We start from the raw sequence: 12794 nt of genomic DNA on the forward strand, positions 1-12794 counted from the left end.
CCCTCCAGACACTAAAATCCAGCTTCCACCCATCTTGTCAAGTACTTTACCTTGCAGCCACATCTGGGATTTCATTTTAGTGAGATTACTTTCAGCACTAACTGTAACACCAGAGGTGAAAATAAGCCGGTACAGCGTACCAGCAAGAGCCGGTGCACTGTACTGGGGCAGCCCGGCTTCCCCAGGGGGCAATTTAAAGGATCTGCGGCTTCCCTGCTTCTACCGCCCCGGTCCTTTAAATAGCTGCTGGAGCCCCGCTGCTTTCCCAGGGCTCTGGCAGCTAATTAAAGGACCGGGGCAGTAGAAGCAAGGGAGTCCCGGGCCCTTTAAATAGGCCCCGGAGCCCCGGGCTGCTGCTGCTACCCCGGTGGGGGAGGGGGGCAGGAGGCGGAGGAGAAGGAGGGGTGGGGCACTTACCTTACAGGGTGGGCTGGCTCTAATCCCCCACAGCCCCGCCCCTTCTGCCCTAGGCCCCGCCCCTTCCGGGGGCCAGACCCGGCCCCAGCGTACCGGTAAGTCGCTCCATTTACTTTCACCCCCATGTAACACTGACAGACCGCGGTCGTCAGTGGGCGGGATCAAACAACGGGACCTCTGGAGCTTAGTCCATGAGCCTCTACAGCATGAGCTAAAAGCCAACTTTGTCTTAGCTAAGGCTATAGAGCAGACTCATTTTAACTTGAAGTGGTCTCGGTGCCACTAGATGGGTCAGAACACCATACACAAAAGGGGTGTGAGTTGCATAAGCACTATGTTCAGCTGCAAGTATTTGCAAGGTTAGGACTCAATATATTGTACTAGAGAAATAGCATGGGATTAGAATTCAGGTACTCCAAATATTTCACTTTTAGATCTGGCACTGCCTTGCTACGTGGCCTTGCATCAGTAATTCTATAAGACAGATTTTGCACAATTACACCCGTATAATTCCAGAGCAACAGAGCAGAATTTGGCCCTGCAGGTCAGTTTTTGCAGCTGTAAAATAGGAATGCTAGTTACTACTTGTACTATTTAATGGCCCTAAATGAAAATCTTTAATCCAATCATCCCCTGAACATTAAGAACATTCAACTCTTCATCTGGATCCAGACTCTGAGCACTCCACTTCCAAGAGCTGAAGCAAGCCCTAATGTATTATATAAAGTCTTACTATATTAACTATGCATAAATGCCCTGCTACAGACTAGTAAGAAGTTCTCCTAAAGACACTTATTTAGAAGCCTTGAATCTCTCTTTTTAGGCCTTCTAAGTGATCCCGTTGACTTATTTAAAGCTCATCTAAAAAGGATCATAGAAGCCACATCTGTACAACTAACACCACTAATGAAAGGATTTGTTTTTCATAGACATGAATTATCTAGGTAGTGAAACCACAGCCAGATCTTCGTTCTAACTGCACACTTAAACACTTCAACACACACACTGTGTTGATGCAGCTCATTTACGACACTGCCCTTTTAGCCTTTCATGTGCAGGGAGCTCATGAGCCCAGGTTTACAGAGAGGCTGTCAACATTCTCCTTGTTGAAGGGATGTGGGGAAATGATTTAAAATATTCTTCAGGGATATATGACAGCCTGGAGTCTATTAGTCATCAGTCCAGTATATCTTGCTGCCTTCCACAGATTCCTGCAATATATTTCGCAGGCTTCTAAGTTGCTATGTGGCAGAATACATTTCACAATCCTTTTGGCTAATTAGGAAGCAAACCTATATTACTTTAAATTTGCTAATTGTAATTAGTTTTCATGTATATAAATTAAATACAAGTTTTGCATGGCATAAAGAAAGTGACATTTTTCATCACTCACTTCCTTCTTTATGTACTGTGACAATAATTTAGTTATTATAGTGAGAATATCATGGATTGACCAGTAGTAAACTCTGGAAAATATATTCATTCCTATCAGATTCATACAGACATCCTGCTAATGAAAAAGTACACAACCAGCAGCATGACAAGCTTGATTAATTCAGAAAGAGCAAAGTCAAAACAAATTTTAATATAACCTAATTTTAATCATTCAGCATCATTAGCATTTCAGTTCAACATCCTTTGGTTCTAATCAATGTCTTCACCTAGATGTTTCACAAACCAGCAATACTTACAAAGCTCAAGGCATAGAATGCTATAATCCATATATACCAGCATGCAAGTTCAAAATGGGCTTGAGTCACTTAAGCCTGGTCTACACTGCAGAGTTAGGTTGACATAGGCTGCCTTATAAATGTCTGTGTCTCCATTACCAGGACCATTCTACAGACGTAACTTTCCTGCCACTTTGGCTTAATTACTCCACCTGCATGAGAGCCATAGCACTTAAATCCACATTATTAGGTCAACGACAAAGCAGCGAAGACAGTGCATTGCTTAGGTCAACTTTAATGGCCTCCAGGTGGTATCCCACAATACTCCACTGTGACCACTCTGGGTGAATGTTTTCATCGTCTCTGCTCAGTGGCCAGGTACACAGGAAACAAACCCTCCCCTGTTAAAGCACCAGGAACTTTTGAATTCCCAATTTTCTGTTTCATCAGCGTGGAGAGCTTGCCAGCACAGCTGATCATGGCAACCAACATCCCAAACACGCTCCAGTCTAGAGTACACAGGGAGTGCTAGATCTTATTGGTCTGTGGGAAGGAAAGTCTGTGCAGGCACAGCTCCAGTACAGCCATAGAAATGTAGACATCTACTAAAAGATTGCACAGGGCACGGGTGACAAGGGCTACACCAGGGACACACACAGCAGTGCCACATGAAAATGAAAGAGCTTCGGCAGGTGTACCAGAAGACAAGAAATGCGAACAGTCACTCTGGTTCTGCACCACTGACATGCCACTTGTACAATGAGCTGCATACAGTTCTCAGCGGAGACACCACAATGACCCCCAAGACCAGCATAGATACCTCTGAGAAGTCAGAGTCCTGACCCACTGCAGGCAACACTGATGTGGTGGTCTTGAATGAGGAAGAGGAGAATGGGATACAGGTGTGTAGGGGATCCATTCTCCTGGAGAGCCAGGAGCTGTCTGAAGCCCCGGAGCAGTCCAAGTCTAGCCAGTCACAGAACAGCATATGGCTGAGCATGATACCAGGGAAGGCACCTCTGGTGAGTATTCAATTCCAAAATATTGTGGGGGATATCTCCAGGAAAGTTTCACAATCCAGTGCAGAAGGTTTCCAGGGAGGACTGCCTTATTTCTTCCACAGCAGGACATTTTCCCTTGCCACTCCAGTATTAGACAGATTGCTGCAGTTGCACAGGAGCCAGCAAACAGAGCTTTAAACAGGGGAGTTTGAGTGGGAGTTCTGTTGGAGGAGAAGGCATTTGTAGAGGCTGGTAGGGGCAGTGTGCTGAGAGAAGCTTAGCCCTGATTAGGGGATGGGGCTTCTCTGATTAGGGGTCACAGAATCGACTTTAAAGTCAGAAGGGACCATTATGATTGTCTAGCCTGACCTCCTGCACAACACAGGCCAAGGAATCTCACCCACCAAATCCTGTAACAAATCCCTAACTTATGTCTGAGCTACTGAAGTCCTCAAATCGTGGTTTAAAGACTTCAAGGTGCAGAGACTCCTCCAGCAAGTGACCCATGGCCCCACGCTGCAGAGGAAGGCGAACCCCCCCTCCCCCGCCAGGGCCTCTGCCAATCTGCCCTGGCGGAAAATTCCTTCCCAACCCCAAATATGGCGATCAGCTAAACCCTAAGCATGTGGGCAAGACTCACCAGCCAGACACCCAGGAAAGAATTCTCTATAGTAACTCACATCCCACCCCATCTAACATCCCATCACAAGCCATTGGGCATATCTACTGCTAGTAGTTGAAGATCAATTAATTGCCAAAATTAGGCTATCCCATCATATCATCTCCTATAAAGGGAGCCAGCCACTCTATGACTCTAGTTCTGCTGGCATCACTGCAATACATAGCATAAGGATCGAGTTCTTACCTGGATGTTTGCAGCATCAGTTCTCTTCCCACCTCTGTTACCCTCAGAAGGCTGATATCACATAGGGTCAACCCAGGGGATACGGCAGCCATTTTCATTTCAATTTCTTGGACTGCAAACAGTAGTGCATGTGATTCCACCTCCACTGTGCTTTTCTGCTCCTTCACGGGTTTCCCAGACATGTCGGTAATGGGGGTGGCAGGGATCGTCATCGAGCTTAGAAGCTGCAAGCCTTGGCCCAAAGCTAGCAACAGAGAAATGGGGGAAGGGGTTCTGGCGGAAGGGAAATTTGCTTGTGCACTCTCGCCACCATAAACCGACCTCCTGCACTGCCTCTGCCAAGGCTTGCAGTTTGGGAGAGTCAACAGTGGTTCCTGATTGCCACACAACATCCATGTAACAAAGGGCCGGGGGCCATTAAACTTGTGCTCCTATCACGGGTTGCCCACCTAAAGCTGCAGAGAAAATCCAGCACCTCTGTCCCCAGACCACATTCACCATGCCTGGTAGAGCAAGCCAGGTCAATGACTGCCTTGTGTAAATGAAAATGTTCTACCTTTTACTTCAGTGGAATAAGGGGAGTGATTTTTATACATCAGCTGTGCACTAGACCCTGGTTATGCACGGACAATGATTGCTTTGTGTTTTCCATATCTTACAACTGAAAGTATGGCCTTCAGCTCATCCTCCACACCAGAGGAAAGTCTGTCCCACATTAGAAGAATGCAAAAAAGAACATTTGATAACATGTTTATGAATGCCTCTGGGACAGTGGACACCAAGCAGAGGGCGTGGAGGATTTCTCTCTCTGAAAAATTGGACATGGACATTGCAAGCAAGAGAGAAGACCAGGAGCATGAGTGTGGCACGCAGCAGGAGATGTTGGGGATTCTAAAAGAAGAGACAGACACGTTGGGGCAACTGGTAGACATTCAGGAGAAACACCTTGAAGCTAGACTTCCTCAGCAGTTCCTGCAGAACAGCATTCCTGCATCATTGTATTCCCCCTCTCCCAAATGTTCCAGGAGGTGGGGGGCGGGGGAGAGCTATATCCCTTCCACTCCATGTCAGGGGAGGGTACTAGCAATGAAAGGTGCGCATACGATGCTCCATGCTGTGCTCTTCTCATTGTCCGGATACCTGGCTGTTCTAAATTAGCAGCCAGCTTATCTGCCTCTACACCCCACCCCTATGGAAACTTCTCACCCTTTGTCTCTGAGATATTATGGAGCACACATGGAGCACAGCAGACATGGGGATATTGCTTTCACTGCGGTCTAACCGTACACTGCACCAGCGACCCTTTAAACAGCCAAAGGCACATTCAATCACCATTCTCAGCCTATTGTTGAACCGTTCCTTGCTGCTGTCCAGGTTTCCGGCTTCATGAGCCATGGGAGCAAGGCGTATGCTGGGTCTCCCAGGATTACTACTGGCATTTCAACATCACCAATGATTTTTTTGTGTTCCAGAAAAAATTCCCCGCTTGCAGCTTTCTGAACAGACCTGTGTTCTTAAAGATGCAGGCATCACGCACCTTCCTTGATCATCCCACATTCATGTCAGTAAAACGCCCCACCGGTAATCCGCCATGCTTGCAACACCAGTAAAAAAAGTATCCCTTTCTGCTTATGTATGCTTTGCCAAGGTGGTCTGGTGCCAAGATAGGGATATACATGTCATCTATCACCCCCCTGCAGTTAGAGAAAAACCATCCAATATATCCTGCACATTGCCAAGAGTCACTACCCTTCTTACCAAAAGACAATTAATGGCCCTGTGGACTTGGATCACAACAGCTCCACAGTGGGCTTACCAACCCCAAATTGATTCCCCACTGACTGGTAGCAGTCTGGCGTTGCCAGCATCCACACAGCAATCGCCATTCGCTTCTCCACGGTCAGAACAGGTCTCATTTTATGGTCACTGCACTGCAGGGCTGGGGAAAACTCTGCACATAGTTCCTGGAAAGTGGCCTTGTGAATGCAGAAGTTCTGCAACCACTGATAGTCATCCCATAACTTCAGAACAGTGCAATCTCACCAGTCAGTATTTGTTTCTGCGGACCAGAAATGGAGCTCCACCATGTCCAGTTGCTGCATGACTGCCAGCAGCAACCGGGAATTGTTTCATTCTATGAATTCCAGCAGGGCTGCTTGAAGGACATTGCCATGTGGCGGCTCCTCTGCTGCCTCTGGAAATACTGCAGATAAGGCAAATGGTGTTTGTAAAGCTCACAACAAGAGTGGGATCCATGCTTCTCAGGAGATGGCGTACATGTGGCTATGCCAGCCTTTTGGAAAAAAAGGCACGAAATATTATGGTTTGCAGTTGAGATCAAGGGAGGGGGGTGAAAACTGCATCATGGGACGTTGAAGCCACATTCTAAGCCTCCCCTGAGAAAATGTTTTGGTCCCATGAGGCATTGCAAGCCCTTCCCAAAACCTAGCAAAAACCAAGTGTTGCTAGTGAGAACACAATCCACTGATACAAGGAGTGTGGTGTGGACATGCACTATCGACTTGATTACTATGGCGGCTGGATGTGGACTTAAGTTTGAAGTGTACATATGCCCTTCAAATGAGTGTCTGGCCCCCTCCCCACCAATTAAAAAGTTCAGGGTGTCCTACTAGAAGATGGGATGGTTTGGCCCTTTGTAGATGTAGGGGTCCCAAAAGTGAATTGTAGATCCAAAAGTTGGTTTGGATTCCAAACCACCAAGCACAGTTAGGTGAATTTGGATTCAAGGTTTAAATATAAGCCCCTCTGCTACAAAAGCTGCATCCTGATAGAAGTAGAACCACACCTTACATAAGCATTGTTTCAGGTGAGTGATTTTTCCTTTCTGCTTTGATTTGAATATTTGTAGTAGCATCTAAAAGAGATTATAAATCATCATCATTCTGCCCTCCCCCCTCACATTTTTACACCCTCAGCTTAGCAGGCAAACCACTGCACTCATCTCACACACACCCTTATCACGTAAAGGGCACTACACAGAAGATTCACGTGGAGCATGTTTGAGAAGAAATTAACAGTTACACAAAAGGGACAAATAAATGCTTCTGAAGTCAATTAGCCTGGTGGATATATTGTCCACAGAAGGAGAAAAAAGGCTCAGGAGAGGAATCACAGCAGTCCCAAGGTGGTTTTGGTACCACATGCGTGTAGCACCTCATGCAGCTGTCTCCATACCTTATACCTGAATTCAGGAAAGGTGTTACGATAAAATTCAAAGCCAAGAAATTCAAAATTACAGCTGACACTCCATTTTTAACTCACCTGAGGTCACTTTCCATCTACTAGTTAAGGGGAAATTTCTCTCTTTACTTAGAATTTCATGTCACTTGTATATTTGCTTTCATGAGAGCAAATATACAAAAGCCTCTTTCAAAATGCCATCCCTGTAAGCCACACATTATCCACGGAATACCTTCCTTAATATTTTTGAAAAAAATTGAGTCTTTTTTTTTTAAAGTGATGCTGAACAATTCTGAGGGACAAAGTCAAAACGTTACTCTACAATTTGTTGCATAACAAGAAGAATATAAATTATATACATTTCCATATATCTATAATCCTGCTGCAAAGTTATTTTATAAGAGTGTCCAATTTTCCTCTAAATTGAAATGCTGCGCTGACTAAATTGAAGTTCAAATCAAATGGCAAATGATTCCAGATACAAAAGCACAATAAGAGAAAGTATGCCACCCACAAATAGTTTGCATGTTTGAAACATAATAAACAGCTTGTGCATCTGAATCAAGCTACATTAATCATGCTCTCTATTCTTGTGAAGAAAACAGATAAGAATGTGCTGCTAGGTAGGGTTGCCACCTTTCTGAATATATAATACAAAATCATTAGCTTCCACAGAAAGCATTAGAAGCATTAGCACTGCCTAGACCTCCACAAATTCAGGGCTTTGGATGCTCTGAAGTGCAATCTGAGTAATTTCTTGATCTTTTAGTATATTTCTTTTACGTCAAACACATTTCAGCCCAAGTCTTCCCACTCCTAAACAGATACAAAATATCTACTGTATCACCCATTTTAACACTCATTGTCTATATATGTCCCTGATTAACTGAGCATTTCTTTTAAGTGTTTGAAAGCATGACTGTACTTGAATGCAATATGGCTGATATTAATGAAGGTCAAGGGAAGTATTAGATATGTTTGGACTTCCTTTTCTTTAATTACCTCTAAAAATGCTCAATGTATTTTGGGACCTTCTACTTCCCAACTACAAGAAGACAGTTCCGCCACCTGCTGGTAGCATAGAAAAGGGAGCCCACTGTTTCATCAGCAACAGTACAAAGAAAACCATCTCCAGCACAATAAAATATGTTGATACAGTACATACAAAATGGGAAATGACTGGCTAGGAAGGAGGACTGAGGAAAGAGATCCGGGAGTTATAGTGGACCATAAGCTAAATAGGAATCAACAGTATAACACTTCAGCAAAAAAAGCTAACATCATTCTGGGATGTATTAGCAGGAGTGTTGTAAGCAAGACACAAGAAGTAATTCTTCTGCTCTACTCCTTGCTGATTAGGCCTCAACTGGAGTATCGTGTCCAGTTCTAGGTGCCACATTTCAGGAAAGATGTGGACGAATTGAAGAAAGTCCAGAAAAGATCAACAAAAATAATTAAAGGTCTAGAAAACATGACCTACGAGGGAAGATTGAAAAAATTGCATTTGTTTACTCTGGAAAATAAAAGACTGAGAAGGCACATGATAACTGCTTTTGAGTACATAAAAGATTGTTACAAGAAGGAGGGAGAAAAAATGTCTAACTTCTGAGGATAGAAAAAGAAGCAATGGGCTTAAATTGCAGAAAGGGAGGGTTAGACATGGAGGGAAAAGCTCCTAACTGTCAGACTGGTTAAGCACTGGAATAAATTGCCTAGGGAGGTTGTGGAATCTCCATCATTGGATATTTTTAAAAGCAAGTAAGACAAAACACTTGCCAGGGATGGTCTAGACAATACCTAGTCCTGCAATGAGTGCAGAGGACTGGACTAGATGATCTCTCGAGATCCCTTCCAATCCTATGATTCTAGGTTCAGAGGACAGGGGAGGGGGAAGAGACAGGAAAAGAGGCTGTAGCAATGCTTCTTTTCCCAGCAAAAAAGATCTAGGCTAGGGCAGCTGCTGGATTGGAGTGAGATGAAATCAGTTTTCCACCCCCACCAATAAGGCATTTCTCCTAGAAGCAGGAATGCTGACTCAATGGCCCCCATCCCTTGCTCAGCTGCCAGGTCGACTTCAGAATGATCAACCAAGAATGAAGGTTACTGAGGATGCAGTTAATGCTTTACTGATCATTAGCCATAAAGCACAGCTTCCTGAATCCTGCTGATGAAGAGTTAGCTAGGAATTGTCCATTAATTTCATCCCTGAAGACCCAGAAAATGGAGTCACAGAGTCTGTCCTATGGGCAAGGAGGGCAGAGTTTGGTAGCTGCCATAGTTGGACAGAGCAGGCCCAGGGTTTGATGTAAAATTTCAGAAGTAACATATAGGAAGCTACACAATCCTTCTCTCCCTTATCATGTATCTGTTACCTGGCTGCACAGTTAATCGACATTGCAAAGGCTGTTGTATTTCAGGGACAGATTATGAAATGCTGCCAACAGTGTCTACAATATACTAGATGCTGTACAAACCCCAAGGAGGTAATGGTCTCGGGCTGGAAGAGAATTCCTGTCTATGTATGTAATTATTAGTTCATAAAGTGCACCAGGGGTGCTGGAACAATTTTTACAGTGGGGGTGCTGAGAGCTATTGAATCAAACTGTAAAGACGGTCTATAATGGAAACCACTTCAAGCCAGGGGGTGCTGCAGCAACCCCAGCACTCTATAAAGTGGGGGGCAAAAGCACCCCAAGGTACCTCTCCCTATCCACCTCTCTTTCAGCTCAGATGACAAAAGAAATAGCTTTGGAAGCTGGAAGCAAATCTTGGCCTGAGAATTTGGTCAGCAATGTTACTGGGAACATATGGTAAGGAATTTCACTTTGAACCAAGTTCTAGTACTAGGCAATGTTTTATCTTTATTTCTCTTCTAATCAGCTCTGACTTTAATGCATTATACTTGTACTCAAAACCTCTCTTTACAGTTAAATAAACTTGTTTTATTCTTTAATCAAAACTAATCCAGTATTATGAATTATTTGGTTAACAACATTTAAAGTCACAAACCGTTGGATATTGTTCCCTCACAGGGCCAATGGACCTAAAAATATCTGAAATGCCCAGGAGAGGGCTGGACAGTGCAGAATACACATTTGGGGGAAAATTCGGAACTGGGATTGCGTTGGGATCACCCTGCAAGTGGTAACCAAGGCTGTTGGAAGCCAGAGTGAGACTTGAGTGTGCTGGCCGGCTGCAGCTATGCACAGACACTCAGGGTGTGATGTGCATGCGGTTTGGCTGTTTGTGAGGGGCCCAGGTTGGGAGCTACAGCAGCAAAGGATAGCGAAGCACCCCAGGTTGCAGGACAAGGGTGACAACCCTTCACTGGTCTGAATTGTACCCGAGAATGTCAAACACCTATGTCCCCCTTTGTGGATCCAGGCTTGGGTTTTATGGATATTGAGCTGACCACCACTACAGGCAAGTATTTACTTATGTACCGCATAAGTTTAACATTGTCTTCCTTTCTTACAAATTTTGCACAATTAAGTATTTACACAATTAAGTCATGCTTTCACTCAAAGGAATCCATGTCACTTTGTGTTCCATTCTGGAACACTATCTAGTTTTGCCAACAAAACATTAACTAACCTTAAAATAGATTATAAATATCATTATTTCTCAATTGGATTATATACGTCACTATTGTCAGTACTGCACAAATTAAAAAGCTTCTCATAGTCAAAATACAACTCCTAATAAGACTATGTAATAAAAGATGTTTTAAAATCCCACAAAATGTATACTTTGTAATGTTTTCAATGTAGTATAATACATAAACATTCAACTCACCTCTAGCGGCCAAACTGTGTCCTGACTTATTCAGAGTTTGGTCCAGTTAATATGCTATACTTCACAATACTTTTTCAGTGAGCTGTGAGAATTTAGACGCATATGTGTGTTTCATCAGTATCAAAATGTATCCCTATGGTCCAACTTCAATGCTGGCTCCCTGTCAAAGAAGGAGGGAGAAAGTAACAAGATATTCTAGGCAGGTTGGTAGCACTGCTATTATTAAGGTTGCCTGACACTTCCTATAAGACCCTGTTTTCAGTTGGTTACAACTTTGCCAAATTAAACTGGCTGGGCTGAAATTGTGTGAGCTGGATGTCAGACTCCAAAAGGATTTTTTTTTTTTTTAAATTTCAGCCAAAATGATTCTGTGAATTTAGACAAAATGGTTAGGGGAAAACACATTGTTTTGCCCATGTGAAAACATTCCAGTAACCTTTTCAAGCACCCTAATGCTTTGGAGCAGAGACTTGTAATTTGGCAGGGCACTGGCATTTGTCAGTGATGTGCCTTTTGCCATCCCTGTGAAAATCCAGTGACATTTATCCAAGTCTTTTTTTTAAAGATCACATATGACTCATACTCAGAGACCTGCTACAGCATCAAAGTTAAATTCTATGAAGATTCCATGTACACTGGGCATTCTCCAGCTGTGGGTTGATGAGAATTTTCCTTGAAATTGCTGCTCTAGGCTATTAAGGTCTGGGTTGAGACCATGATCATGCCAATGCATGACCAAAGAGACTGTCTCTCCTGTGCTCTCAAGTCACTGTCTTTTGCTTGGCCCAGATAGCACAGAGAAAGAAACTGCCTGATTCAGATGCAGAAGGGACAAGACCTGGACCTCAGGGAAGAGCAAGAGGACTAGACTGGGGCAAGAAGCCTAGGGAGAGAACTGGAACTGCAAGGTAAGAGAGGAAGTAGGGGCTAGTGGTAGTTAGGAGACTGAGATTTGGTAAGGAGCAATGGAGAGTGAGAGACTGAATCCGTGGAGTAGGAGGGAAAGGAGAGTGATCTGACATGGGGCTGTGATATAGGAGGGAGAACTGAGACTGGCTGATCAAAGAGACCAGGACAAGGAAGCAGGGGGTTAAGCGTGACACACGTTGGACAAGGAGTTCATGGAGGAAGACTGGGACAGGGAATATTGCAGGGGGTGGGAGACAGATTGCAAGCACATGAGGGCAGACAAGGAATGGGGGTTGATGGGGAGGAAGACTGGGACTGGTATAAGGAGTCTGGGGCAGGGGTGAAACGAGCACTTACACAGCAAGGAGAAAGACTGGGATTTGAAACCTGGAGACCGGGACAGGATAAGGAGCTAGGGCTGGGAAGAGAGACAGGACTAGCACAGGTTGGAGGGAATCCAGTTTGGGAGAGGAGCAGTCAGAAGAATCTATGCCCACTAGAGCAGCCTCCCCTCTAGAGCTTAGAATGGAACCCAAGTTTCTTGCATCTTCCCATTCCTCTGCTGTCAGCAAATGAACACCACTGGCAAAGACTTCCACCCCCCATAGGGGCGGGAACTAGGGGTGCGGGGTCCTGTCCACCAGCCCCCCACACACCTGGCTGCCAGCCTCAGCTGTGGGGGGTGGACAGGGGTAAGGGGACTGGCTTTCAGCACCCCCACAATTAAAAATGTTCCAGCACCACTGCACCCCCCTCTAACACTGGTCCACAGAAAGAGGATAACGTACCACTGCTACCAGTTACTCCATTAGCTGAAGTGATAGAGGTGTGTTCAGTGTATGTAAAGGTTCCAACCCCGAAAGGATTACATTTGACAGCACACCAGTGAAACAGGGAATGCTGGGAGAAAAGCTGGAAGCAACCCAGCCACATGGA

At 44.6% G+C, this 12794-nt stretch overlaps 1 protein-coding gene across 2 annotated transcripts in view; it reads right to left on the reverse strand.

Moving 5' to 3' along the window:
* MARCHF1 (membrane associated ring-CH-type finger 1) overlaps positions 1-12794 on the reverse strand; it is a 470123-nt gene that overhangs the window by 364754 nt on the left and 92575 nt on the right. The window contains exon 3 of one of the 2 annotated variants that reach the window (XM_074951094.1): positions 10950-11109. The exons of the other annotated variant lie outside the window; for it this stretch is intronic. The gene's annotated coding sequence lies outside the window, so the exon portion shown is untranslated. The remainder of the gene's footprint in view (positions 1-10949; positions 11110-12794) is intronic. 2 annotated transcript variants of the gene reach the window in all.

The sequence above is a fragment of the Natator depressus genome, chromosome 4 (assembly GCF_965152275.1).
Source record: "Natator depressus isolate rNatDep1 chromosome 4, rNatDep2.hap1, whole genome shotgun sequence".
Classification (NCBI taxonomy): Eukaryota; Metazoa; Chordata; order Testudines; family Cheloniidae; genus Natator; species Natator depressus.